The sequence below is a fragment of the Schistocerca nitens genome, chromosome 11, assembly GCF_023898315.1.
Source record: "Schistocerca nitens isolate TAMUIC-IGC-003100 chromosome 11, iqSchNite1.1, whole genome shotgun sequence".
Taxonomy (NCBI): domain Eukaryota; kingdom Metazoa; phylum Arthropoda; class Insecta; order Orthoptera; family Acrididae; genus Schistocerca; species Schistocerca nitens.
Genome location: NC_064624.1, coordinates 38438040 through 38464730, shown reverse-complemented (window position 1 = coordinate 38464730; position 26691 = coordinate 38438040). Strand labels below are relative to the sequence as shown.

Below are 26691 nucleotides of genomic sequence, written 5' to 3'. Positions count from 1 at the left end.
CAACTACTTACTCCTACTGCTATACAGTTCCTCCTACATCTAACACTGCTCTTTCGTGCCGGCCGCGGTGGTCTAGCGGTTCTAGGCGCTCAGTCCAGAACCGCGCGACTGCTACGGTCGCAGGTTCGAATCCTGCCTCAGGCGTGGTTGTGTGTGATGTCCTTAAATTGGTTAGGTTTAAGTAGTTCTAAGTTCTAGGGGATTGATGACCACAGATGTTAAGTCCCATAGTGCTCAGAGCCATTTGAACCATTTGCTCTCTGGTCTGAGATTCTCTTATAGCTTACATATCCCAGGCAGCGGGCGAGCAATCCATCGAAATTACATCTGCTCGAGTGTGTTAGCAACAAATTCCTTAATCATGGACCTCTTACATAACCCTCCACTGGGGGGCAAAAATTTGGCAGCAATGGTGAGTCAATTGGACTTGCCATGAGCAACTACATTATTGGTAAGTGCAGAAAATATTAAGAAATGAAATAGAGTGCACACGCATTGAGTTCAGAACATATTAAGAAATGACAAAATGTATATGCAATGAGTACAAAATATATTAACAAATGACAAAGTGCACACGCACTGTAAAAGCCTTTAGCATTTTTACATGAATTAAACACATCAAGGAGTGAAATAAAGTGCACACTGTAATATCCTTAGCATACTTACAAGAACTAGGAAAGGAATGGGAAGGATAGCTGCACTGAAAGTCCATATCTTTCTACAGAAGCACAACACCAAGTGAGACAATCTGAAGTTCTCTTCCCTGAAGTATTTATCAGTGTAGCCAAGACACTGAAATGTTGTACTAATATTGTATGTTATCATTTTGGTAGTACATTAGGTACACCAAACAGTAGGACCATAATAACGTCTCCTTCGGTCAGAGTGGTGGACAGCTTGATGTATCAACACCACATTCTTGTTGATTCCATACTCTTACATCAACGTAGAATTAGTGTAAGAACCACATATAGTGCTCCATGATCATGAGGATGGACAGGACATACAGATATTGCAGTAATTGGTAGTAATTAGGTCAGAAGGTGAAGGATACATTAAGTCTTATGCTAGTTATCATTCAGATTTACACTAGTGTATCAACCGATTTGAATAATTATTTTCACTCATTGGCTAGTTACTAAACGTTTATGTGGTATGTATGGACTATTACAAAACATTATTCATAAGTAATCTAATTACAGTAATTATTGACGTATCATTTATGCATAAGTCATCTCATTATAGTAATCATTGGCACTGCATTTATGCATAAGTCATCTTGTAATCGTTGGCACTCATTTATGCATAAGTCATCTCATTACAATAATTATTGGCATAATATTTATGCATAATTATAAAACATCATTCAATATTACTCAGAAGTCATCATTCAAAACAGGAGTTATTGCGTGTAGCAACAAGCTGCTAGTGACTATATATGATATCATCTAAGTGGTACTTCAGGGAAGAGAACATTCCATTGGAACTACTGACGGCCTTGGGAGAGCCAGTCCTGACAAAACTCTACCATCTGGTGAGCAAGATGTATGAAACAGGCGAAATACCCTCAGACTTCAAAAAGAATATAATAATTGCAATCCCAAAGAAAGCAGGTGTTGACAGATGTGAGAATTACCGAACAATCAGTTTAATAAGACACAGCTGCAAAATACTAACACGAATTCTTTACAGACGAATGGAAAAACTAGAAGAAGCCGACCTCGGGGAAGATCAGTTTGGATTCCGTAGAAACACTGGAACACGTGAGGCAATACTGACCTTACGACTTATCTTAGAAGAAAGATTAAGGAAAGGCAAACCTACGTTTCTAGCATTTGTAGACTTAGAAAAAGCTTTTGACAATGTTGACTGGAACACTCTCTTTCAAATTCTAAAGGTGGCAGGGGTAAAATACAGGGAGCGAAAGACTATTTACAATTTGTACAGAAACCAGATGGCAGTTATAAGAGTCGAGGGACATGAAAGGGAAGCAGTGGTTGGGAAGGGAGTAAGACAGGGTTGTAGCCTCTCCCCGATGTTATTCAATCTGTATATTGAGCAAGCAGTAAAGGAAACAAAAGAAAAATTCGGAGTAGGTATTAAAATCCATGGAGAAGAAATAAAAACTTTGAGGTTCGCCGATGACATTGTAATTCTGTCAGAGACAGCAAAGGACTTGGAAGAGCAGTTGAACGGAATGGATGGTGTCTTGAAGGGAGGATATAAGATGAACATCAACAAAAGCAAAACGAGGATAATGGAATGTAGTCGAATTAAGTCGGGTGATGTTGAGGGTATTAGATTAGGAAATGAGACACTTAAAGTAGTAAAGGAGTTTTGCTATTTGGGGAGCAAAATAACTGATGATGGTCTAAGTAGAGAGGATATAAAATGTAGACTGGCAATGGCAAGGAAAGCGTTTCTGAAGAAGAGAAATTTGTTAACATCGAGTATAGATTTAAGTGTCAGGAAGTCATTTCTGAAAGTATTTGTATGGAGTGTAGCCATGTATGGAAGTGAAACATGGACGGTAAATACTTTGGACAAGAAGAGAATAGAAGCTTTCGAAATGTGGTGCTACAGAAGAATGCTGAAGATTAGATGGGTAGATCACATAACTAATGAGGAGGTACTGAATAGGATTGGGGAGAAGAGGAGTTTGTGGCACAACTTGACCAGAAGAAGGGATCGGTTGGTAGGACATGTTCTGAGGCATCAAGGGATCACCAATTTAGTATTGGAGGGCAGCGTGGAGGGTAAAAATCGTAGGGGGAGACCAAGACATGAATACACTAAGCAGATTCAGAAGGATGTAGGCTGCAGTAGGTACTGGAAGATGATGAAGCTTGCTCAGGATGGAGTAGCATGGAGAGCTGCATCAAACCAGTCTCAGGACTGAAGACCACAACAACAACAACGAAGTGACATAAGACATATTTAAAATGTAAGATATTGTAACTATTACTCAAGGTCTGTAGTCCAATAATTCATAGACATAAGGGAATCAATACATCAGAGAAATTTGCATTATATTTAGGACTAGAAATATATCAAACTGGCAGCATTATTTAGTTGTATAATGGTAATAGTTGGGACTGGTAATAAATATTTCTGTGCTAGCAAGGCACTGCGTTGGAATCGATAATTAATTGCTGGGGCATGAAAATATTTGCTTTTGACTTATTGCTGGAAATAAAGATTAATAACATCATTCGTCGTGAGTCAGCTGTAGCAAGGTTATGAAACAAGTAGAGTATATGTGATCACATTCATAAATGATAGACATAGCTGGGTAAAAAAAATGCAAGTACTAGAACAGGTTTAATAACTAACTGCTTATAGCATATTAATATCATGAATAGCTTCTCCCAGAAAAAATACAGATGGATTATTGAGCTGAAAGAATGGAAAATGTGCACGGTCTGATGTGTAACGACAAGGAAAGTGACCTGCTAACCTTACCTTGCCGGGCACTTGCCAAGAAAAAATATAATCATCATCAGTAAGTGGTCATATAAATATCTGGAAATGGCATTACAGTTTGATAAATCATAAAGTATGTTCATTCAATAAATGGTTTAATATTGGAGACATGGTGATTGCCCTTGCTTTTTCTGGTTCTCAAAGTTTCGACGCGTACTACGTTGGGGTGAGGAATGCTGCGAATTCTACACTCCTGGAAATGGAAAAAAGAACACATTGACACCGGTGTGTCAGACCCACCATACTTGCTCCGGACACTGCGAGAGGGCTGTACAAGCAATGATCACACGCACGGCACAGCGGACACACCAGGAACCGCGGTGTTGGCCGTCGAATGGCGCTAGCTGCGCAGCATTTGTGCACCGCCGCCGTCAGTGTCAGCCAGTTTGCCGTGGCATACGGAGCTCCATCGCAGTCTTTAACACTGGTAGCATGCCGCGACAGCGTGGACGTGAACCGTATGTGCAGTTGACGGACTTTGAGCGAGGGCGTATAGTGGGCATGCGGGAGGCCGGGTGGACGTACCGCCGAATTGCTCAACACGTGGGGCGTGAGGTCTCCACAGTACATCGATGTTGTCGCCAGTGGTCGGCGGAAGGTGCACGTGCCCGTCGACCTGGGACCGGACCGCAGCGACGCACGGATGCACGCCAAGACCGTAGGATCCTACGCAGTGCCGTAGGGGACCGCACCGCCACTTCCCAGCAAATTAGGGACACTGTTGCTCCTGGGGTATCGGCGAGGACCATTCGCAACCGTCTCTATGAAGCTGGGCTATGGTCCCGCACACCGTTAGACCGTCTTCCGCTCACGCCCCAACATCGTGCAGCCCGCCTCCAGTGGTGTCGCGACAGGCGTGAATGGAGGGACGAATGGAGACGTGTCGTCTTCAGCGATGAGAGTCGCTTCTGCCTTGGTGCCAATGATGGTCGTATGCGTGTTTGGCGCCGTGCAGGTGAGCGCCACAATCAGGACTGCATACGACCGAGGCACACAGGGCCAACACCCGGCATCATGGTGTGGGGAGCGATCTCCTACACTGGCCGTACACCACTGGTGATCGTAGAGGGGACACTGAATAGTGCACGGTACACCCAAACCGTCATCGAACCCATCGTTCTACCATTCCTAGACCGGCAAGGGAACTTTCTGTTCCAACAGGACAATGCACGTCCGCATGTATCCCGTGCCACCCAACGTGCTCTAGAAGGTGTAAGTCAACTACCCTGGCCAGCAAGATCTCCGGATCTGTCCCCCATTGAGCATGTTTGGGACTGGATGAAGCGTCGTCTCACGCGGTCTGCACGTCCAGCACGAACGCTGGTCCAACTGAGGCGCCAGGTGGAAATGGCATGGCAAGCCGTTCCACAGGACTACATCCAGCATCTCTACGATCGTCTCCATGGGAGAATAGCAACCTGCATTGCTGCGAAAGGTGGATATACACTGTACTAGTGCCGACATTGTGCATGCTCTGTTGCCTGTGTCTATGTGCCTGTGGTTCTGTCAGTGTGATCATGTGATGTATCTGACCCCAGGAATGTGTCAATAAAGTTTCCCCTTCCTGGGACAATGAATTCACGGTGTTCTTATTTCAATTTCCAGGAGTGTATATGGACCTGCGTATAGAAGCTCAAATTTACTGCATCTACTCTTTCCTCTGTTGGATAAATAATCTGTGTGTACTAATATCTTCTGTCCAATGAGAAAGTCACCGCGTACAAACCTGTTTTTGCTATCTTCTCCAGAGCTCTGCGGCACCTTTGATGTTGTTATTTCATGGTGGCGTAGTCGACGAGATGTAGGAAAAGATACTAATTCTTTAATTTTGTTAGGTGCTTCAACATTTTTCAGTGTAATAGTCGGAGATAGCATAGTAGATTCATTTGGTATGGAGTTAATTACATCCTGGAATGAGAGTATGTGTGTATCCCAATCAATATGTCTTTTATGGCAGTATATTCTATATAGTTTACCAATTTCTTTCATCAGTCGTTCAGAAGGGTTCGAAGAAGCGTGATACCTGGATATATATGGCTCTGAGCAGTATGGGACTCAACTTCTGAGGTCCTGGATATATAGATCGGAGAAATGTTTCTAGCTCGTAACATACGTGTCCATATTGCAGATCGAAATTGTGGTCCATTGTCAGAAATTACTTTCAATACATGTCCTACATGAAGCAGAAAATGTTTTACAAATGCATTCGAAACAGATTTAACGGTAGCTTTGCGTAACAGAGTGAAGGTAACAAATTTCGAAGTGAGTTCAACAGCGACAAAGATGTAACAAAAACCTCTATTAGTTGTGGGAATCGGTCCAAAATTGTCTAAAGCGGCCATGTGTCTCAATTTAACGGGTACAATGGGATGTAACGGAGGAATATGTGAAGCCGTGTCTGATTTAGCTTTCTGGCAGGTTTTACATGACGCTAAAACTCTAATACATTTCTCCATGTGGGGAAAATAACAGTTCTGTTTCAATATAAGAAAACATTTTCTGGCTCCATAATGTGCGTAACTTAAATGAGTATACCAAATTAATTTGTTAACAAGCTCGTCAGGAGTGGATAATAACCATTTGTTGCTGTCAGGGTGAGAGCAGCGAAACAATGTTCTTGCGTACAGTGTAATGGTTTCTAATGGTAACGTTATTCCTATCTTGCCAAAGGTGTTTAATTTCTTTCCATACGTTGTCTTTGTTTTGCTCTTGTGCCATGTCTCGTAATGAAGACGAAATGAAATTTTCAAATGCAACTCGTTGAATATACATGACGCTAGAATTTCCTTGGTAGAAGTTAGTTGCGATGTCTTGCTGATTGTTGCTGAGGGAACGAGATAGTGTGTCTGCTACAATAGTTTGTGTACCGGGAATGTGAACAACTGTAAAATTAAATTCTTGTAAATAACGTTTCCATCTGCTTAGTCAGTCACGTGAAAATCTAGCGGAAAGTAAAAACTGTATAGCTCTATGATCTGTGTAAACGGTAGTATGTCTTCCATAAAGAAAATGCCTAAATCTGGTAATTGCCCATACAACACATAATGTTTCAAGTTCTGTAACAGAATAACTGCATTCAGCAGGTGACAGAACTCGGCTTGCAAAGCGATGTTTTCAATTATTGTAGTACCGTCTTCTTCAATTTCCTGAAAAATGTGTACGCCTAAAGCGGTGTTAGAACTGTCGGTGGCAACGGAAAAATTTTTGGTAGGATCTGGGTGTGATAAAAGTGGTGCATTAAACAAGGCATGTTTCAGATTAATAAATTCAGACTACTGGTTTTTCATGTAAAAGTGTGTCTCGGATTTCGTCAAAAGTAATAACATTTTCGTGAACAAGATTCTGTGTATCAAAAGTATTGCTTAGGTTGCTGGAAGAAGCAACCTGTACTGTATCTAGTCAAATTCTTTCTGACGTGCTGTTATTTGCAGGATGATGCTGTGGTATTTCCACTATTTGTACTGTTCTGTTATTTCTTCCTGGCGTATTAGATTCGGGATGATACGGACTGTCTGGTTCATTCATGATCTGTTGTTGCGGATGATTCTGCTGCTGGTAAGACCGACTGTTAAGCTGAAAACTGTGCTCATTACTTTTACGTCTGTCATGTTAGTCACTGCTATACGGCGCGTTGCGATAGGAATTGAAATGATCTGTTTTCTGTACGTACTGATTTCCTTGTTACGGTGCGTTACTATTTGGTGGAGCCGACGCTATACGTGTCGGCGGCGAAACATTAAAGCTTGGTTGACCTTGCACATTACATTGTTGGTTAGATATACTAACCGGCTGGTTTTGTTGCTGTTGTAGTGAAAACCCTCTTTGTTGCCAAAAATGTGTCTGCGATTGCTGAAAACTTTGTACATACTGATGATTAAAATTTTGTCACTTATTAAAATTATACTGGTAGTTCGGGAGTGTCGAACGAAAATTGTCACTTTCGGTAAAACTTGTCATATCAGGTTTTCTTTATTCTTTCTTAAACCTAGATAGATCGATAGTTGAAGAGCTGTTTTGACAGATATAAAGTATAGTAAAAGAGTAGGCAGCAGTGCAGAAAACTAAAGATGAAATAGCACTACTACGTCTCGGTGCCCTGTGCACGCTACGGCACATATTCATCGAAGTGTAACGAATCCCCTGAGGTCTCTTACGCGCTGCAAATAAATTTTAGTTTCTGCATTACAGCCCAAGCTGGTGGAATTGCGAAAGCAAATTGTTGTATCCAGTCCAAAGGGTGAATCTGTGTTCTGTCATTCTTAAACACCTTACATTTTCAACGGATAGAAAATGCTTGTAATCAAAATTATCGTCTCTGAACGTCTGAGCAGGCTCAGGATTGTGTGATAATCTGTCTGCGATTGTTCTGAATCTAAGTCACGTACTCTCTGTATATTCCTAAGTTATGCTGGCTGTGTGAGTGTGACAAATGTTCAGAATGTGGCATATGCTGCGACGTGTTAGAGGCTGAAACATTTTTCATTTCTATCACTTCTTGCTGTAAAGATGACACTTTTCTACGCAATGTATTATTGGACGAACCTATTTCGCTGATTGTCTGCTGTAAGTTTTGGAATTCGGGCGTTTGATTGAACGAAATTGGTGACGTATCGTTTGATTTAGTGTCATTGTTACTTTCGATAACGTCAATACGACTGGCCAATTCATCTAATTTTTCAGTCAGTGCTTTAACCTGATCGTCATTTTTAGTGTCACAAGCATTAATTTGGTTTTGCATTTTACGTGTGGTTTTGTTTACTTAACGTCTGCTGGTCATTGTCTGAAAGTCTACTGTGTGTGTGTGTCTGATTTTCAAGAGCGGAGATTTCATTATGCAATTCAGTGTTCAACTGTTTGATAGTATTAATTTCGTCTGATACTGTCGCAGTGTTAGTGTCTACGTGTGTTTTTCCTTTCGTAAATAACTTACGCTTATCTTCCTGTCTCTGTGCAGTAATTGTTTCCATGACTTGTTTCTTTACTTCGTTCTGTTCCTGAATGAATTTACGGTAACGCGTTTCACTGTTTTGTAACTGGTGATTAAAACGTTCGTCAATTTGGCTGTTTTGTTGCTCAAATTTCTTATCGACTTTCGCATCCAGTGTGCGTGAAAATTCTGCTGACATTAATTTAAACTCGTCGCGTAACTGTGTTGCGTTTTCAGATCATTGTTTAGCGACTGCACTAATTTCATCTCTAAATAATTTCGTTGTGGCTGCATGTGTATAAGTCATGTGCAACATATCTAATTTCTTCACTACTGTTCCTAGCACAAGCCTTAATTTCCTCACGTAATTGTTCTTTAGTATCATGACATTGCACGGCGACGGCTGTAATCTGTTCACTAAGTTGTTTGTTCTGTTCGTTAAGTTGTTTGAAATTGTTGTCTTGTTTTTCATGCGACTGTTTGAGATTGTTGTCTAGTTTTTCATTATGTTGTTTGTAATTGTTGTCTTGTTTTTCAATGAATTGTAGCAATAATGCTACAACGTGATCCATGTCAAAATTACCGACTCTATTCTCTGTACTGTGTGATGGTGTATCTGCATTTGCCACGTTTCGTCATTGTCTGATTCACGAAAAGGTTTGCTAATTGGATGTGCACTGTGGGGTCACTACATGGGAATCAAATAAATCTGACGTATTTTGACTACATTGTTTATCTTTGTGTGAAAAAATTGTCTGTTCACTATGCAAATTTTGCAAATCAGGTGTGTCAAACTGGGCAGCGTTCATTGTATCGGAACGTGCCGCATCATCAATTGTCGTTAAATTAAGTGTGGACATGATTGAATTTGTTTGCTCAACATTTAGATTAGAATCATTACTGGTGGTCGGCACGCACTGGTTATCTGTATTTGGGGGATTATCATTATGACACCATTGTACTGTTAGCAGTTTTTCGCGGCATTTTCACAAATCAAAGTTAAGCACAAAATCAAACAAAGACAAAACAAAAATGGAACAAATACAATATCAACAAAGAGCAAAAAAATTGCCGATGATCTGTGAAAGAAGGAGTGACAAATTAATAAATGCGTTGCGCCAGATGCAAGCTACATTTACCACTAGGTAAATAAGAGCAGATATATAACTGACTACTTCTCAGAAATTCACAAAAATAGATTCTGCCCAGTTGTCGTCAAGTGTAGCCTCCCAACAGTTAATTATACGTATATAACATTCACATTTGGTGTAACCTCCCAAAGATAATTACATAATAACCTCCCAAGAGTAAAAAAATATAATTATATAATTCACATTCAGCGTAACTACCCAACAGATAAATTCCGTAACCTACCAATATTAAAGATAACCTAACAATATTAAAAATGTGACTAGCCTCCTAATTAAATTGTGCCTCACCTATAACCTTTCAATAATTGTGAATTTAAACTATTAAATTTTGGACGTCAGCAGTGCTGCGTCATGGCCCTGAAAGATCATACTGAATAAACTGAAAATTCTTACCTAGATAAGGTCGCCGGATAACGCATATATATCTGCTCCTATAAGAAATTTTTCTGGCACAGCGCAGTGCAATGATGGCCGATAGATTTGTCATGTATAAAAAGAAACAACTGATTTTTCTTTACGATAAATTCTTTAAATTGAGATGAATGATTGTCAAAAGTTAGTTTTTGTAAGAAAGATTATTATTAAGAGATTTTTTTTAAAACCTTTTACATGGGACTTAATATAACAATAGTATATATGCGCGAGGCTGCTTTTACCTTATACTACAACGTTCAGGCGCCGCCATCGCTCCACACGACCGGCCCAGCCAACTCCATACACCAGACTGCTAGCAACTACTTACTCCTACTGCTACACAGTTCCTACTGCATACAACACTGCTCTTTGGTCTGAGATTCTCTTATAGCTTACATCATATCGCAGGCAGCGCGTGAGCAATCCATCGAAATTACATCTGCTCGAGTGCGCTAGCAACAAATTCCTTAGTCATGAACGTCTTACACGGTATTAGTCGATGCATTCCAGCGTTTTACACCAGGTCTGATGTCCCTGCAGTAGTAACTGTGTATCAAGCAGATAAAACAAAGTTTCGTATCTTACCCAGTGATCCAGACTTGTTCGGTATAGTTACCACTTTTGAATTCTCATTGCCCATATTATGGTCTCATTATACCCGTTGACAGGAATTTTATTACTGTAATGCAACCACATAAAGAAAGCAAACGCAACCCACTGCTCACACACGCAGTTGTCCAGAAAACTTAAAATTTTCGACAAGTATTCTTAAACACCGTTATTAATGTCCGCTCTTTAGGCTACTTCAACACGCTATTCTCACAGAACTATGTGTACTATGGTGCGCTACGTACGCCACTGCGCATAGCTGGCCATCTCAAAACCACTTGCACACTTTGGCATTAGTAAATACAAAGGTGCGCCCTCACAACGGCATGCAGGACAGGCCACCTTAAATCTTTGCTGTCTCGTCAGACGGAGATATCAATTCTGCGATCTCTTTTACGCCTTTCACAGAGAGCCATGTACTTGTGCAGCTGCCTCACAGCGTAAGTCTACTTCTCAACTAAAAAGTGTATGTAAGCAATACTTGTCGATTGCTGATTTTTTTTATAGCTTGTGCTCTTAGTCTCTATCACACAGGTTTAAGCAAAACATGGACATATAACCTTGCATACCGTACACAAAACAAGACAGATCAAACCTAATTTCCTTACTCTAAATATCTTATTCATATTGCAATTCAACTATTTACCATTATTTACATATTGTCTGAGTTATTTCACGAATGGTTTGATGTGGGGAATAGTTCCTGTTCATTCACGTGAGATGGCCCAGGTTTTGGTGGTCCTATTTCTACTTGTTCTGTTGCACTGTTTCAAAAATCACCTTATTCGTTTGATGGCCACTTCCCCACGACCTATTCGGCTTGTTATCGGGAGAGCGCCTACCGCCGTCAGTGTCTCTTCCCAGGCTTACTGTTACTCTTAGCCTGAACAAATCCGTTGTGCTGCCGCACCTGTTTTCCCACTGTGAGTCGTTATTTCATCGACCGTTTCGCCATTCCCGCTGTGGGCGTTTCTCACGGGCTTGCTCCTCGTTAAATGCGAACTCGAGTTCCCTCAATATTCCTTTGATTACTTCTGTGTCGCTCACACACCTTACGGCAAGCGTTTGCTGGTAGGCTATCGGGAGCTTCATATAACACAGGCGTATAATTTCAGCTCCGCTACAAGGATTGTCGAGATAGTGGTTCCTCTTTGTCATATTCTCGAAGAATTTTACAGGACTTCGGTAACCTGCGCCTTCCATATCTCTACACAACATTCATTCTTGCTTAACGCGTTCCTGTGTTTCTTTTGACCAGAATTCGCCCAAGAAGGCATTTCGGAGTTGCAAGTCCTGGCAAAGTTCCTCATATATTCTGCTGTGGCTCCCTCCACATGTGAGCACACGTGATCGAGCTTATACATGAGTGGCCAGTGGGGAGGCAGAGACAGGTCGAATTGGCCTATAAATATTCTGGGGTGAAGATTATTGCCTTCATCTCTAATGTTGAAACTTCCTCACCGAGATGAAGTGTTTAAAATCAAATCTATCTTCGGCATGATAGGTTTGATTTCTTCCTACATTTTGTTGAATCTGTATCTCCGGGTGTAAACTTCCCTGTTCAGAAACTCTGTCTTCTTGTCTGTCAATGTGGGTACTCGATAAATGTTGCGTACTACGTACTAGCAGACAGCAGTTGTGCCCCGTCGACGTATGCGTGCCCACCGAGTTTTCTAGGGGCGTCGGCGCGGCGTTACGGAATGCTCCGCTGCTACCGGCTTCCGCCGTGTTACTCGAGCCGTCCAAATTACCGGACAGAGAAGTTGGTGTAAGAGCTGATAGAACCATTTCTTCAGCACTCACTACCTCCCAGTTGCTATCATTGCAAGCTGTTTCGCCAGGATGGCTACCCTGAGTTGGTATTTCGGTTTTCCCGATAATGCGTATAACTTCATTCTCCAGGTTTCGTTTTAATTCAGAGACTTCATCTCTTAGTGCGTCAGTAGGACCCACGTCCGGTTGTTGCAATTTGGATAAGACAGCCTTCCCTACTTTCGCGACACACTGTGTCGAGTCGCGAGTTTCCTTCGCAATTCTCTTTGCCCCTATGCTATCAGCTTCGCTTCATTGGCTGTTCTTTTGATTAGAGCTTTCTCCTTTTCTAATTTTACTCCTAGGTTCTTTATCACCTATTTCATTTCATGCATCATTTTTGCACTCGCCTTCTCGTTATTCGATAATTTTGAATTGAGATCTGACTTAGATTTCTCAAGGTTCGATAATTTTGAACGGAGTTCTGAGTCAGATTATTCAAATTTTGTATTAAGATCGGAGTTATATTTCTAAACGGTCGATAATTCTGAACTGAGATTTGAGTTAGATTTCTCAATTTTTGTCTGCATCCCTTTCAAAACATCTATAATATTATTTATACCTGCCCCATTTCGACTTTCTGTCTGCTGTGACCTGCATTGGGCACCGTTTCCCATGTTCCTGCTAACCTTTGAGTGTCTAGAAACGAAAAGTTCCCGTGCACCAGACGGGTCGCTCTGGATTGAACCACTCGACTGGGGTCGGAAATCATTCATTTCTGCGGCACTACGGCTCCGTGGGCTGTACCCTCCACATTTATGGACTGAGACATCCGCCACCACGTGCCTCGCTTCCTCTGTGCCGCTGTCGGACTCATAGATTCTGCTACCCACTGGGATGAAGCTATTCTTATCAGTTTCTAGCGTCTGCAATTCACACTCGTCACTTCCGCTTGCAGTACCCTCGGGACTGTCACCCATTTTATCACTATTACAGACGAGATTCTGCTCTGCTGTGGCCCTGGCTTTCGCTCTAGTCAGCATGTGAAATTTAATCGTACACTCGACTACACAATATACCCTAACCTCAACAATTAAAGAGAACAAAACACCAATCACACAACGAAAGACTAAAGTAGGTGTGAGCAGTGAACACAAATGCCACCAACTTATACTTCCTAGTAGGATAGCTCCACAAATGGTTGTGCACTTACTGTTCAGCATTTTCTGAGTACAACTAACATTAGCACGCGCAACAAAAACAACAACCCGCTTCGAGCATAGAAACAACAAACACAACAACAGCCGGCCGAAGTGGCCGTGCGGTTAAAGGCGCTGCAGTCTGGAACCGCAAGACCGCTACGGTCACAGGTTCGAATCCTGCCTCGGGCATGTATGTTTGTGATGTCCTTAGGTTAGTTAGGTTTACCTAGTTCTAAGTTCTAGGGGACTAATAACCTCAGCAGTTGAGTCCCATAGTGCTCAGAGCCATTTGAACCATTTGAACAACAACAACAACTTATGCTAATCTTTTTATTGATGATTCTACTATTAAAATTATCAGACAAGTTGAATCACAAAGAAAACAAAACTTAGGTTTCTCCTAACTGCATCTCAGGCAGATCTCAAAATTACGAATCCTAGTGATGGGTCAGCCATATGGAACACCCCACCCGTTGCTTGTCAGGATTTTGCGTGTGTTCGCCCCTGACAAACAACTTACAGAGAAATTGGGAGTGGAACTACACCCAAAAATGGATACATTTAAATGTGGCCCTGTCACCCCTAATTAATCTGCAGTAGTAGTGTTGATGACAAATCACACCTATTTTTACTTCCAAACATGAACGATCACGAACACTTAGGGTGTTCAATGACATCAAACACACACAGAAAAATAAAATAAACCGAAAGAGTGAATTCAGGATCAACTACTGAAAGTAAAGGCTCTATTGAATCACAATAATTTTATTCTAACTTCCAGATCAATGCTAAACGAAACACAATGAACAATTTACAAATTACCTTCCTAACTGGCATTGGCAGTCAACTGTGTTACAATCGGTCCAAAACGCGATCTATCATAACTTGGTTGACTAACTGACATCGACACAAAACGTAAAATACGAAGAACCTCTACAACCCAAAGTATCGTGAAGCCTCTGTGGAAACAGCAACTGCACGTGATCCAACCATTTAACGTTACTCCTAACACAGGCCGAAGCGGGAGCGATCTCACCGTAATATCCCTGTTGCAGCGGCGGTCTCCGACGCCGACGGCGCGGCCGTGCGATCGGCGTGTGGCGTCTCGGAAAGTACACTACTACAATACTCGGACAACAGACCGCTGTCCGTAAACTTCTCTAATTACGACAGTCTTCCCCGCACCAAAGAGCTGGCGCGGCTAACGTCGTCTCAGAACGAGAGACCAAGACGGGAGACGACTTGGCTAACGTCCTCTCAGTACGAAAGCTCGGAACGGAAGACCTCGACAGAGAGTCGAGCAAGATCGCTCTTCACCTCTGTTGTCCCACAACTTTTACCGAGCCAAACACACTGCGAGACAGGCTCAAAATACCCATTTTGCATGTGCCGCCCAATGTATGGCCTGCGAATCTTAAGTTTTTGCCCAAGCTAGAGCCACACGTGCAGGCAAGAATAGTTTTACTGGAATTTTTCTCCTAAGAGACCACTCGAGATTTTCCCGGCAAAATTCCCCGTCGTAGCGAACACAGACTCCTGTATTGAAAGTTTTGTTATTCGGAACTCCTGGCCTGCACCATTTGAGTTACTCGGAGGCGTAAAATTAGTGGGACATAGGCGAGGGCACGCGCAGGAAAGCCTGTCCAGCTACCCACTGCTCTGTTTTGGTAAACACCTGAGCATCTGCAGCCTCAGAGGCTGGCGGCAGCTGTGGCCTCTCTAAACGGATTATTCTCGCATACTGCATTTCTGCAAAGTTTTATGATTAGAAAAACGCGTAATTCTCACTGTATTACCTAGCCTTCGTGCCGATGTGTTTCCACATACATTTCCTACACCGTATTTTAGAGTATTTACCAACTACTCATCTCCCAAGCGACAGCGCCGCTCTCAGTCGTTTTTATTGACGTCAAGTGCTCGCAAAGTGATTATAGTCACGTTAAATGGACTCCTGTAAGGTGCAGGACCGATGCCACCTTACAGTATCAAATAATGTTAAGTAAGTTTATGCTAAAAGGGAAGTTAATTCGAGTGCAAATCAAAACAGTTAATCACGTAAAGTATAAATAAAATATCATAAAGTTAAATATTTATTTCGGAAAAAAGTACAATTCGAAAGTGTGTAATTTGGTGATTGGTCAGTCATGAAATGCCCGGGCTAACGCGGGAGGATAATATATTTCTATTGGCCTTAAAGAAAACTGACCAATCAGAAAGGAGTATTCTTCGTGCGTCTTTTGTCTTGGAGACAGAATGCTTACGCCAGTCTAGAGGAGTCGGAGTCCAGCCTTTCAATGGTACGGTTGTGTGTAGTATGAGCTCCAAAGGAAGTTATAATTTGCCAGTTTTAGCTGTGGTACATGACTCAAAAGTGCTTTAAAGTGATGGCAAATTTATTCTGTTCTTTTTTTTTTTTTTTTTTAGAAAGTACGGATTTTGTAAGTAATTTTGTGCATGAGAAAAGACAAATTCCGCTTGGCATATTGAGCAGATCGGTGACCGAAACCTTGATTGTATTAGATACCGATGAACTTAATAGTGTGGCAAGCATTATCGTATAAGAGCAATTCTTACTTAGTAGCTGTTCAGATTTCGGGACATACGTTGCCATAGACTTGCTAACGTGAATGAAAGGGTTAGTGCATGGCTGTGTTAGGATTAGCACGGGCTTCGCAGCGAACTTGTAATTCTAAACTTCAGATTATACCGAAGTTTTATGAGTACTTCTACCTTTCACTCAAAATTAAGACCTTTTCCGAATTCTTATAATAGTTAACGTTGTGTGCAGCAGCCTAGGGCGGGTCGCAGTACGGTAGGTTTCTGCTCGGCTTTCCTACCGGCGATCTGCTGCAACGAGTTCACAGGCAGGTGCAGGACAGAAGGAACCACGCTGTCGCACCTGGTGCATAGGCCGGGAAAACAGTTAAAAAGCCGTAGTACATTGAATCCGTGGTTGAGAGAAACTTTGTGAGAGACCTAATAGTGAATGATAATGAAAAATTTAGTAAATTGTTACATGCAGAAGTTTGAATGGAAACCGTTTCAAGTTGGCAGACATACTTAGAAGAAAGATGTTGAACAGTCACAATAACAACGAGGGCACGTCGAAGCAGCAGACGGCGTCACAGCGGTATCAACGACCAGCGGTACGGCAGGGCCGCGAAGCCAACTTACACGACGAGCGGGGACCCTGAAACTGGTACGGCAGACGGAGGGGGTCGCACTCTCAGTTTTAGCACGCCGAGGCTGCATCATTCAACGAAAGGTAAGTTTGTTACATTTGTTGTGTGTGTGTGTGTGTGTGTGTGTGTGTGTGTGTGCGCGCGCGCGCACGCGCGCGCGGATTGAGAGACTGAGTAACATGGAAAGTGATAAAGATTTTGTAAATACGAAAAAAGAGGAAGGACTTTCATTCAGTGTAAGTGCTTAGCAGACTAGCAAGCTTGAACAGACAATAGCGACCGATAAGCTACACACATATTATATGAAACACTAATAATCCTTCTAAAATCAACTGAAATCTACCCAGAGTTAATTTGCTAAGGTTATGACACGATTCATACGACATTGCTGCCATTTCGCACTACTAGCAGTTATAATGATAACTGAAGTACAAGAGAAGGTTTCTGACGATGTTTGTTATTTACGGACAGTGGAGTAGAATCTACTTTAACTATATCAGTTAATGTAACTAGTGGAGGTAATGTAGATCCTGAAAGTGACATTAAGTATGAATTCGGTAATGTCTCCTACATCTGACATGATTCTCACTGCAAAGACCGACTTCTTTGGGCGCTTCATCAATTCTGCGGTATGCCCTTCCTAATCGAAATCGAGCAGTTTTCCAAATCTCACATTAACCTTGGATTAGCGTACTCACACTTTCCCCAATACACCTATCTTGTACAAGACAGGAGTAAACGAATCTGTCACATTACATATATGTTTTTTGTTCTATTACAAGGCTTTACACTTATTCTATTAAGTGAGCAGCACAAGAAATTAAGCTTCGAATTTAACCTACAGTATTCAGTTTACATCTTACTTCGTATTTAAAAACGCACGTTGTTAACATTGTACTACAACAGTGCAGGCCGGCCGTTGTGGCCGAGCGGTTCTAGGCGTTTCAGTCTGGAACCGCACGCCCGCTACGGTCGCGGGTTCGAATCCTGCCTCGGGCGCAGATGTGTGTGATGTCCTCAGGTTGGTTAGGTCTAAGTATTTCTAAGTTCTAGGGGACTGATGACCTCAGATGTTAAGTCCCATAGTGGTCAGAGCCATTTGAACCATTTTTAAACAGTGCTGTGGCGAAGTTCCGCCTACTTTCTGTTGCAGCTGCGAGGATAATATTTCCAATAGCGACCGATAAGCTACACACGTATTATATGAAACACTAATAATTCTTCTAAAATCAACTGAAATCTACCCAGAGTTAATTTGCTAAGGTTATGACACGATTCATACGACATTGCTGCCATTTTGCACTACTAGCAGTTATAGTGATAACTAAAATGATGGATTCCAACCATGTCGTTATTTAACTTAACCCCGTCGCAGTATTTGGTAGTGAAAAATAACTTGACAGTTATTGATAACCGTTAAAAATAATGGTTATCAAAGAATAACTGGAACCGTGATAACGGTTACTCCAGAATAACCGTTTGGCCCGCCACTAGTAAGAAGTGTTGTCGGTGGGCGCGTAGGAGGGGGCAGAAGTAGGGGGAGGAGAGGGGAGGGGAGAGCTGCCGGCAGCTGACAGGTGGTGGGGGGAGCCGCGGTGCGCGGCGAGGTCTGCGATACCGGGCCAGGACAGTACTGGGTGGAGTGGCGACAGTGCGCTGACATCTGGCGGACACGGATATTCTGCGACAGTCCTGTGGGCGCAAACTTGTTATGTGGAGCGACTTTAGGAACAGCTGTTGCCACAAGCTGCCGACGAGCAATGCCTTTAAGCCGTCGGCACACGGACCGTGCATCCGAATGTTGAGCGTACCCAGTTTCTGACGTCATAGCGTGGAATAGCACGTTCGGGAGTCTTTACGAACATGCAGAGCAATATCTGGCATGTCAGATATTCTGAGCGTGCGTCTGAGCGTTGACCAATGAGATGGCACAACGCCACCTACATCACACGCACGTCGTCTCCCTTCAGTACAGAGATGTGAGGCGCCATATTGGCATTCATTTCAAGCCTATATGTATAAATGCGGTTTCTGAGCACCATCAAATTGAGAATCACTGGAAAACCCGTTGTTAGTTGTGTGATTCGTTCCAATAAAATAATGACAAACATCGTATTCATGGCAAAAGAATTATTGTAACGAGCGTATTATGAGAGTAGGCTATTTGAAGGCAGCGACACACTGAAGATGCACCCAAAACGCATTGTTCTTTGTACAATTTGTTATAATTAAATTTCAATTAATAACAATTATATACGATTAACGTTTTTAGCAAGGCGTAACACAATATTTTTTTAGAAGAAGAAGCGGTTTTTGGTTTTGCGTAATGAGTAGCGTCACTGTCCAGTAATGGGGCTTTGTTTGGGGCGATGGTTCGCGTCTTAACACTCCCAAAAAAATTTTTTCCTAACATTCGCGTTTTTATTTACTTCTGATACTTTATTATTAGTGTAATATAAGTATATGCTATAATATTTGATGTTACGTAAATATAAGTTCACCTTTTTTTGAGGGGCAACTTTGTTCGATTGGCTTAATTACAGGACAGCTTGCGCTACTTGTATGAAGATATTTTGCTCCTTTTTCTTTTACACTTCGTAATTCATATGTTGCAAAGATTCTGCTACTCGGTACGAACAGTGATCAAGTAAGACTGGCCTTGGGGTTTTACTAAAATGTGGGAATGATGAAATAATGTTTATCTTATGCGGAGAAGTATTCCAAATTTGTACCGCACTGTTTGTAATGGAACTTTCATAAGCCTGTGTCCTTATTGGTTGGACATGGTACTTTCCTTTTCGTGGACGATGGAGGAAATGTGTGTTTTAATAGAGCTAACGTGCGAATTTTACGCGCGCCCGTTGAGTAAACAGTGTGATTTACGAACTAGAAACATCCCTCAAACTGCCGCTGGAGTGCGTTGCTATCGCGTATACCACGTTGGGGCCCACGTACCGTGTGCACAAGTTGCATCCTTCCTGAGCGTTCAGCAGCACGTTGAACTTGGCACGCTCAACGTTGACGTTCCACAGCACGGTCCGTGTCCCGTCGGCTTCACGTCCCACCAGCAGCAACTCACAGAAGTAAGATCCGACCAGTTTCATCTTTAGGCTGGACAAGGGTGGCCAGCGTAGGAGTTTTTCTTGACTGAATGAAGAGGGTTCAGTGCAGCAACTGTTATAGACTAATTAACTTTACCTCAATCATTTACCTAACAGAGTCCTATCCATTCACCATTACTGACCCCGAGAACAACACCAGTGAAACTATACTAAAATACTGAAAGTGATTCCTTATTTAATTTCGGTAACCTAGATAAACACGTGCAATTTAGAAAACAGACTGCTATTCAAAACCGTAATTTAACTGCAGTGAACTTTGTTGCTTTTCAAAGCAACTAGTAAAAGAGTAATGACAAAGTTTAAAAGTATAAATTAAATGCCTCTTCACAAAATATTACCACAGAATGATATGTTTTTGTGTGCGGTGCAAACTCTACTCACATTTCCAAATTATGTCAACAGAGTGTTTACACGTCTAGTTCTGCAGGACCAAACTGAGAAGCTAATCTCCAATGTCATGCAAGGTGTCAGTACATAAAAGTACAACACAGAAGTAATAAGAGTGAAATAAAATGTTTATGAACGCAAAAAAGACAAGCCATAAATTTATGTAAACACAGTCAATAACACAACAAAGGAACCAGTTTAATATTTCAAGGAACTCCTCGACAGAGCAGGAAGACTGAGCCATGAGGAATCTCATCAATTTCGATTTAAAAGCGCGTGCATTACTGCTAAGATTTTTTAATTCTTGTGCTAGCTTATTGAAAACAGGCGTACCATATACTGCACACCTTATTGCACAAGAGTGAAGGAAGTCCGATCCGGTAAAATTACTTATTCTTCGCTGCATTAAACATTACGAGCTTCCCACGAATAAAAAAATGGCTCTGAGCACTATAGGACTTAACTTCTGAGGTCATCAGTCCCCTAGAACTTGTAAGAGGTGTATTACTCATGCGCTGCCTGCGATATGCAAGGTATAAGAAAATCTCTGACCAGAGAGCAGTGTTGACTGCAGTAGGAACTGTTTAGCTGTAGCAGTAAGTTGTTGCTAGTCTGGAGTAGAGATGGGCAAACTGAAAAACGTAACTGTTTCGAAACAAATGAAACAGTACAATGTCATGTTTCTATACGCTGTTTCGAAACAGTGAAACAGTTTGTGTTTTGTAATCTAATAAACCTAGACATTTTATCATCTTGAATGTCTACTGTATAAGTATGTCCATATAAATACAAATGAGGTGCGAGAGCACTAATCATATTGCAGAAAGTATGAAACTATCACTTAGGCGTCTTGGCAGTTTCGTATTTCATGCAGCAAATGCGCTGCTTTCGTGTCGTGTGACTTTCATATTTTTCAATTGGCCGAGGACAGCCATAGCTGAAGACAGAAGAACCACCACGAACGGAACTGGAGGTGGGAGCAAACTGCAGAAACAACGGGTATGCTACTGGGATACCCACATTCCGTTAGTATGGGTAATATACCCATCCTGCTAATTCCCATGCACACAAAGGGAATCATTGTGGATAATAGGCACAGTGACTATAGACTCACAAATAATGCCAAATAATTCGAATAAATAACAAAATATAACAGAAAAAATTTTGTCTTTCAAGGTGTTTCGAACCGTTACTATAAATTCACCATGCTTCCCAGCCCTTCCCGTTCACCATTACACTATCAGTGATATGTCAAACAGATTGCTTGCAATTATACCTACATTAAATTTATGTATATGTATAATAACTGTCACTCTACGCCTTTTTTTGTTCAAAATGTTCTAGGTTTACTTGCGTTTCTTAACATGATTACTGTACTTGAACAGAGAAACGTATGTTATAAAAAAAGTGTAATTTAACTGAATGATTTTCACATATTTATTATTTTGAATGTGAATAGTATGCGCTGTTTTATTGTTTGGTTAATGTTTATAAAGCAAATGTTACGCCATTTCGGAATAGGACAGTCATCTAGAAACGAAGCTTTATTTTCGGATATCTTAAGCTTCATGCTATTGCTTGTCAAAACGATTTCGACACTCTTGAAAGTGTTTCACGAAGTGGTATGTTGTGTTTCAGTACCTGTGCCGAGCCCGAATCTCGTCCGACACAGAGCTGAATGAAACATCACTGTTTCGATACAATCAGTCCGTTCCAAGCACAGGTGGACTGAAACAGCCTTATTTTGAAACAACGATACAGTTTCTGTGTCTGGCTCGAGATCGAATCTGGTCCGGATATCCGAGACAGGGGCGGAATGAAACACCACTGTTTCGAAACAGTGAACCACAGCCGTTCCGAAACACTGAAACAGTTCCACGTATCGATACACTGTATCGAAACATAGAAACAGTGGCCAAGTCTAGTCTGGAGTCTGCTCTGGTCTGGTATGGTGTATCGTGTTGGCTGGCCCGGTCGCGGTGCAGCGATGTCGCAGCCTGAGTATTATTGTGTAAGGTAAAAAGCAGCCTCGCCCATATGTAGTAATGTTATCTCAAGTCGCATGTAAATGTTTTTAAAACTCTCGTAATAATAATCTTCTTCAGAAAAAGCAACTTTTAACAACCATTCATTTCAATTTAAAGAATTTACTAATTTCTCCGATCCATGATTATCCCGATTATTGCAATATAAAAATCAGTTGCTTCCTTTCATAAATGACAGGTAGGTCGGCCAGCATTGCACAGAGCTGTGCCGGAAAAATTTATTGTAAGAGCAGATATATCCGGCGACTTCAATGAGGTAAGAATTTTTCCTTTTTTATTCAGAATGATCTTTCAGGGCCATGACGCAGCACTGCTGTCGTCCAAAGTTTACCATGTTAAATTCACAGTGAATTATTGAAAAGTCTTAAGTGAGCGACAATTTAATTGAGATGTTAGTTACATTGTTTTATTACCAGGTTACTGAATTTTATTTTTTTTGGGACGTTACACTGAATGTGAACGACATAATTATAATTTTTACTGTTGAGAGGTTTAGGAATTTTTCTGTTTTCAGCTTACACTAAACGTGAATAATATTTATGTTAATATTTTCTGTTTTGAGGTTACGCTACATGTGAATGAATTTTGAGCTTAGATTAAATCAGAAAGAATTTTGTGGGGAGGTTAAATGAGAATATTATTCATACTATTTATTAAATTTTCTGTTGGGACGTTACAAACTACTTAAACCTAACTAACCTGAGGACATCACACACATCCATGCCCGAGGCAGGATTCGAACCTGCGACCGTAGCGGTCGCGCGGCTCCAGACTGTAGCGCCTAGAACCGCTTGGCCACCCCGGCCGGCCCCACGAATAACTTACTATAATAGAGAACTATTATTTCTGAACATTTGCATTTCTAAAGTTGGTACCACTTATTACAGTGAGTAACGCAAAGTTGTTCATCGCGCGAATTGTTTTGCAAACAGCCGGCTTTTACATGCCATATGTTCTCCTGGTTTTCTGGCTGACTTCATCTCTGACGGCATTAGCCGTGTTTCGACGTCTGAGCTAGAATAATTGCTTCTGGTTCCGTTCTCTCCTGACTGCAATCCGATGATTGTTACTGCAGTCCAGAAACAACTGGCCGAGCGATCGCCGCTTCGATCGCGCCTACTGTATGGCCTGCGCAGACTTTTTTCTGTTCTTATTTAATCGAAGTTTTATGTTGTTCACACACTGGAACACCATATACGCTTTTCACTCTAGTTAAGGCCGTGTAAGCAAGGACTTTTCCGAATGTAAATCTGACCAAACAGCGATCCTGATACCTGAAGTCCGGAGTTTTTCTTAATCACGCCTTTCGCGTTCTTATGCAGATATTTACACAGCAGTTTTCATCCCACAACAAATATTTCTTTATATCTAACCGAGAAGTGAAATACAAATTTTCATAAATTTAGCTTTAAAACTTTAATGCAACAAAATATTTTCTTAATAATTTTCCTCCTGTAATGGACACCTTTAGGGTCTGAATTTCCAGAAACACTTAAACATGTATTTTCTTATTTTCTGACAGAAGCCAAATTACAGTTTTCGCAGTTCTAGCTTCAAAACTGCCTTAATAGTGACTTTTTAAAGAATCCGTCATCCCCGTTTCACCCCCTTCATATTCCGGACAATCCCTTCTTAAACGACTACTACAGTATAAGATCCAATCCACACCTTTTCCAAATTTCAATTTTGTATCCTTGTATCCTTCGCAGTTTGGGCTGGGTGATGAGCCGTCGGCCGTTCTTAAGTAATTTGCAATCGAAAATACCACCTTCATTTATTCCAAATTTCACAAACTGTTTTTTATTGTTACCTTTCGTTCGATCGTTACCGTGCAAACGTTGTCGCGTAATAGCAACTGTCTCTGTACATACCCGGATTTTCATTCTTCTTCGGAACAGACGCATTTCCCAAAGAAGGAACATTAGGCGTACATGACATTTAAAAAACCCTATGTAACGTGAAGAGTAGGTCCGCTATAACTTGCACAGTCGGGAAATATGTTGAACTGTTCGCTAAATTTTAGCAAAAGCTGCACCACGATATATATTTAGTCGTTCTGCGTATATTTTTGGTGACATGCGACAGTTCTACGACCAGTTAAAGAACCGTCCACGAAACATGTATGACATCTGGAGCAGATAAGATATCTTTCAAGCATTTTTACCGAGAACACTCAGGAAGTGACAGATTAATGACCTCCAAAACGTCGCTGCAGTGCTGTGTTGTGGTGTTCCAGTAGTCTCAAGGTCGGTTCCCACTACGGCTGCCGCGCGTCAGCGGCGTGGTTGCCATGGAAACGGCGTCAGCGGCAAGGCGCGGCGGGCTCTGCGTCGCGGTTTGCCCATGTCGAACCGCTTCCGCTGCCGCGTGACGCGCCCCAGGTGCGCGCCGCCAATCACAGAATGCGCTGAGCGTGACGTCAGGTACGCAACCCCGGGCCACAAGAACTTTCGCCGAACCGCTGGCGCGGACGCGGCGGCAGCGGCAGCTATGAAATACTTATCATCCGATTCCAAGGAAACTATTCGGTAGAAAAATTTGATTCTTGGGCATGTTACAGCCTGATATCTTCTCTCGATAAAGGGCCGAATTTCTTTTCGATATTCGTCGTGGTTGCGTGCTGTATCGCATTTACGTAAACCTTTACACGAAATTTTAATGAGTGTGCAGAGGTAAAAACGCATTGCGTGGACTTTGCGTACAGTTCATTTTAGGTAATACATTATTGCGTATGAAATTTAGTCAACATATCGAAATTGCTTTTAAAGCTGAGAGCAGAACTATAGCTATCACCGTTCTCGAGATATTGAATGATATGTCGGCGGATGGGCTGTGCGGTGACCGTGCGCGGGTCGCTTGCGACGCGACCGATACTTCGTCCTGCTGGTCGTAAACCATGTGGTTGTATCAAACGCAAATTTCGTAAACGGTTCAAGAAATCCAAACTTGTTTTTTGCAAACGATAACTTGTAAAAAGTCATGTATTTCGTCGCATGATAAATATCCAAAATCTGTTTATCTACCGAGATATGAAAGAAACTACAGTTTTTCAGAAGGGATAGATGATTTTTTTTAAACAGCATTTAATAGCGTGTGGAATGAGAAGTTAAACAGAAACTAATTTGCTGGTGTGTCATAAGATGTAATTTGCTAAGTATCTACAGCTATTGATTATTTCCTTAGGTAAGTAACAAACTTTTTTTTTTCTTTATCGAGTGTACTTTATTGGTTCAAGGCGCGTTTCGCCTTTTACTTTAAGGCATTTTCGGTGGAATCCAGAATGATTCAGTTTTGTTTTAAATGCATAACTGATTACTTACAGTGAATCGAGTTTTTGGCGGACATATACGTTTCCCCTCACCTGGTCACATGCTGGAGGTTGAACTAAAACTTAGATTATGGAACATAAGCACATTTTCATGTTCGCTCTTTTTTCTTCTGTCACTAGCTGTAGACATTTTACCGAAAACACTGATTTGAAGTCGTAACTACAGTGTGTTCACCTCATGCCCCTTCCTGTTTGGTTTGTTTATGTACATGTTGCCAACCTAAAGAATTATATGCTGAAATTGTTTGTTTATTTCTGTTCTCCTTATATCTGTATATGTGTGGGGCTAGCCAGTGATAGTTATAGAAAGTTGAAAGTGAATGCAGTAGTTGTCAGACAGTGGTTGAAAGGTTTGGTGTTCAGCTGATTTCAGTTTTGGTTTAAATGTTTTGTGGAGAAGTGCATGGAAGACTAAATTCACTGCTTACATTAACAGATAAAATAGTAGAATAGCATTTGAACAAATGATTATTATCAGAGTACTATCACCCAACCCCTTTGTCCTCACTCTTTGACGCCTCATAATATGTCCTGTCAACTTACCCCTCTTGTAGTCAAAGTTGTGCCGTAATTTCCTCTTCCTACTCTATTTAAATCCGTACCTCTTCTTTAGTTACACGATCCTCATGTCTAATCTTCAGCATTCTTATTGATCACCACGTTTTGAAAGCGTCCATTGTCTTCTCGACAGAACTGTTCATCGCCCACGTTTCACTTACAAGGCTGCACTCCACACAAATACCTTCGTAAAATAGTACCCAATCATTACAATTTATATTCCATGTGAACAAATTTTCTTTTTCAGGACGCTTTTCTTGCTATTCACAGTCTTCATTTTATATCCTCTCTACTTCTGCCTTCTCAATTACTGCTTCCCTTTCAAGTCATTGAAGTCTTAGAAATGCAGTTTGGTTTCTGTACAAGTTGTAGATAATCGGCCGTGCGGTTAAAGGCGCTGCAGTCTGGAACCGCAAGACCGCTACGGTCGCAGGTTCGAATCCTGCCTCAGGCATGGATGTTTGTGATGTCCTTAGGTTAGTTAGGTTTAACTAGTTCTAAGTTCTAGGGGACTAATGACCTCAGCAGTTG

The 26691-nt window shown here is 41.6% G+C and overlaps 1 protein-coding gene across 4 annotated transcripts in view; it reads right to left on the bottom strand.

Moving 5' to 3' along the window:
- The window catches only part of LOC126213100 (speckle-type POZ protein-like), an 89483-nt gene that overhangs the window by 22547 nt on the left and 40245 nt on the right, over window positions 1-26691 (bottom strand). Inside the window, exon 1 of one of the 4 annotated variants that reach the window (XM_049940704.1) lies at window positions 10218-10238. The exons of the other annotated variants lie outside the window; for them this stretch is intronic. The gene's annotated coding sequence lies outside the window, so the exon portion shown is untranslated. Of the gene's footprint in view, window positions 1-10217; window positions 10239-26691 lie in introns of those variants that run through there. 4 annotated transcript variants of the gene reach the window in all.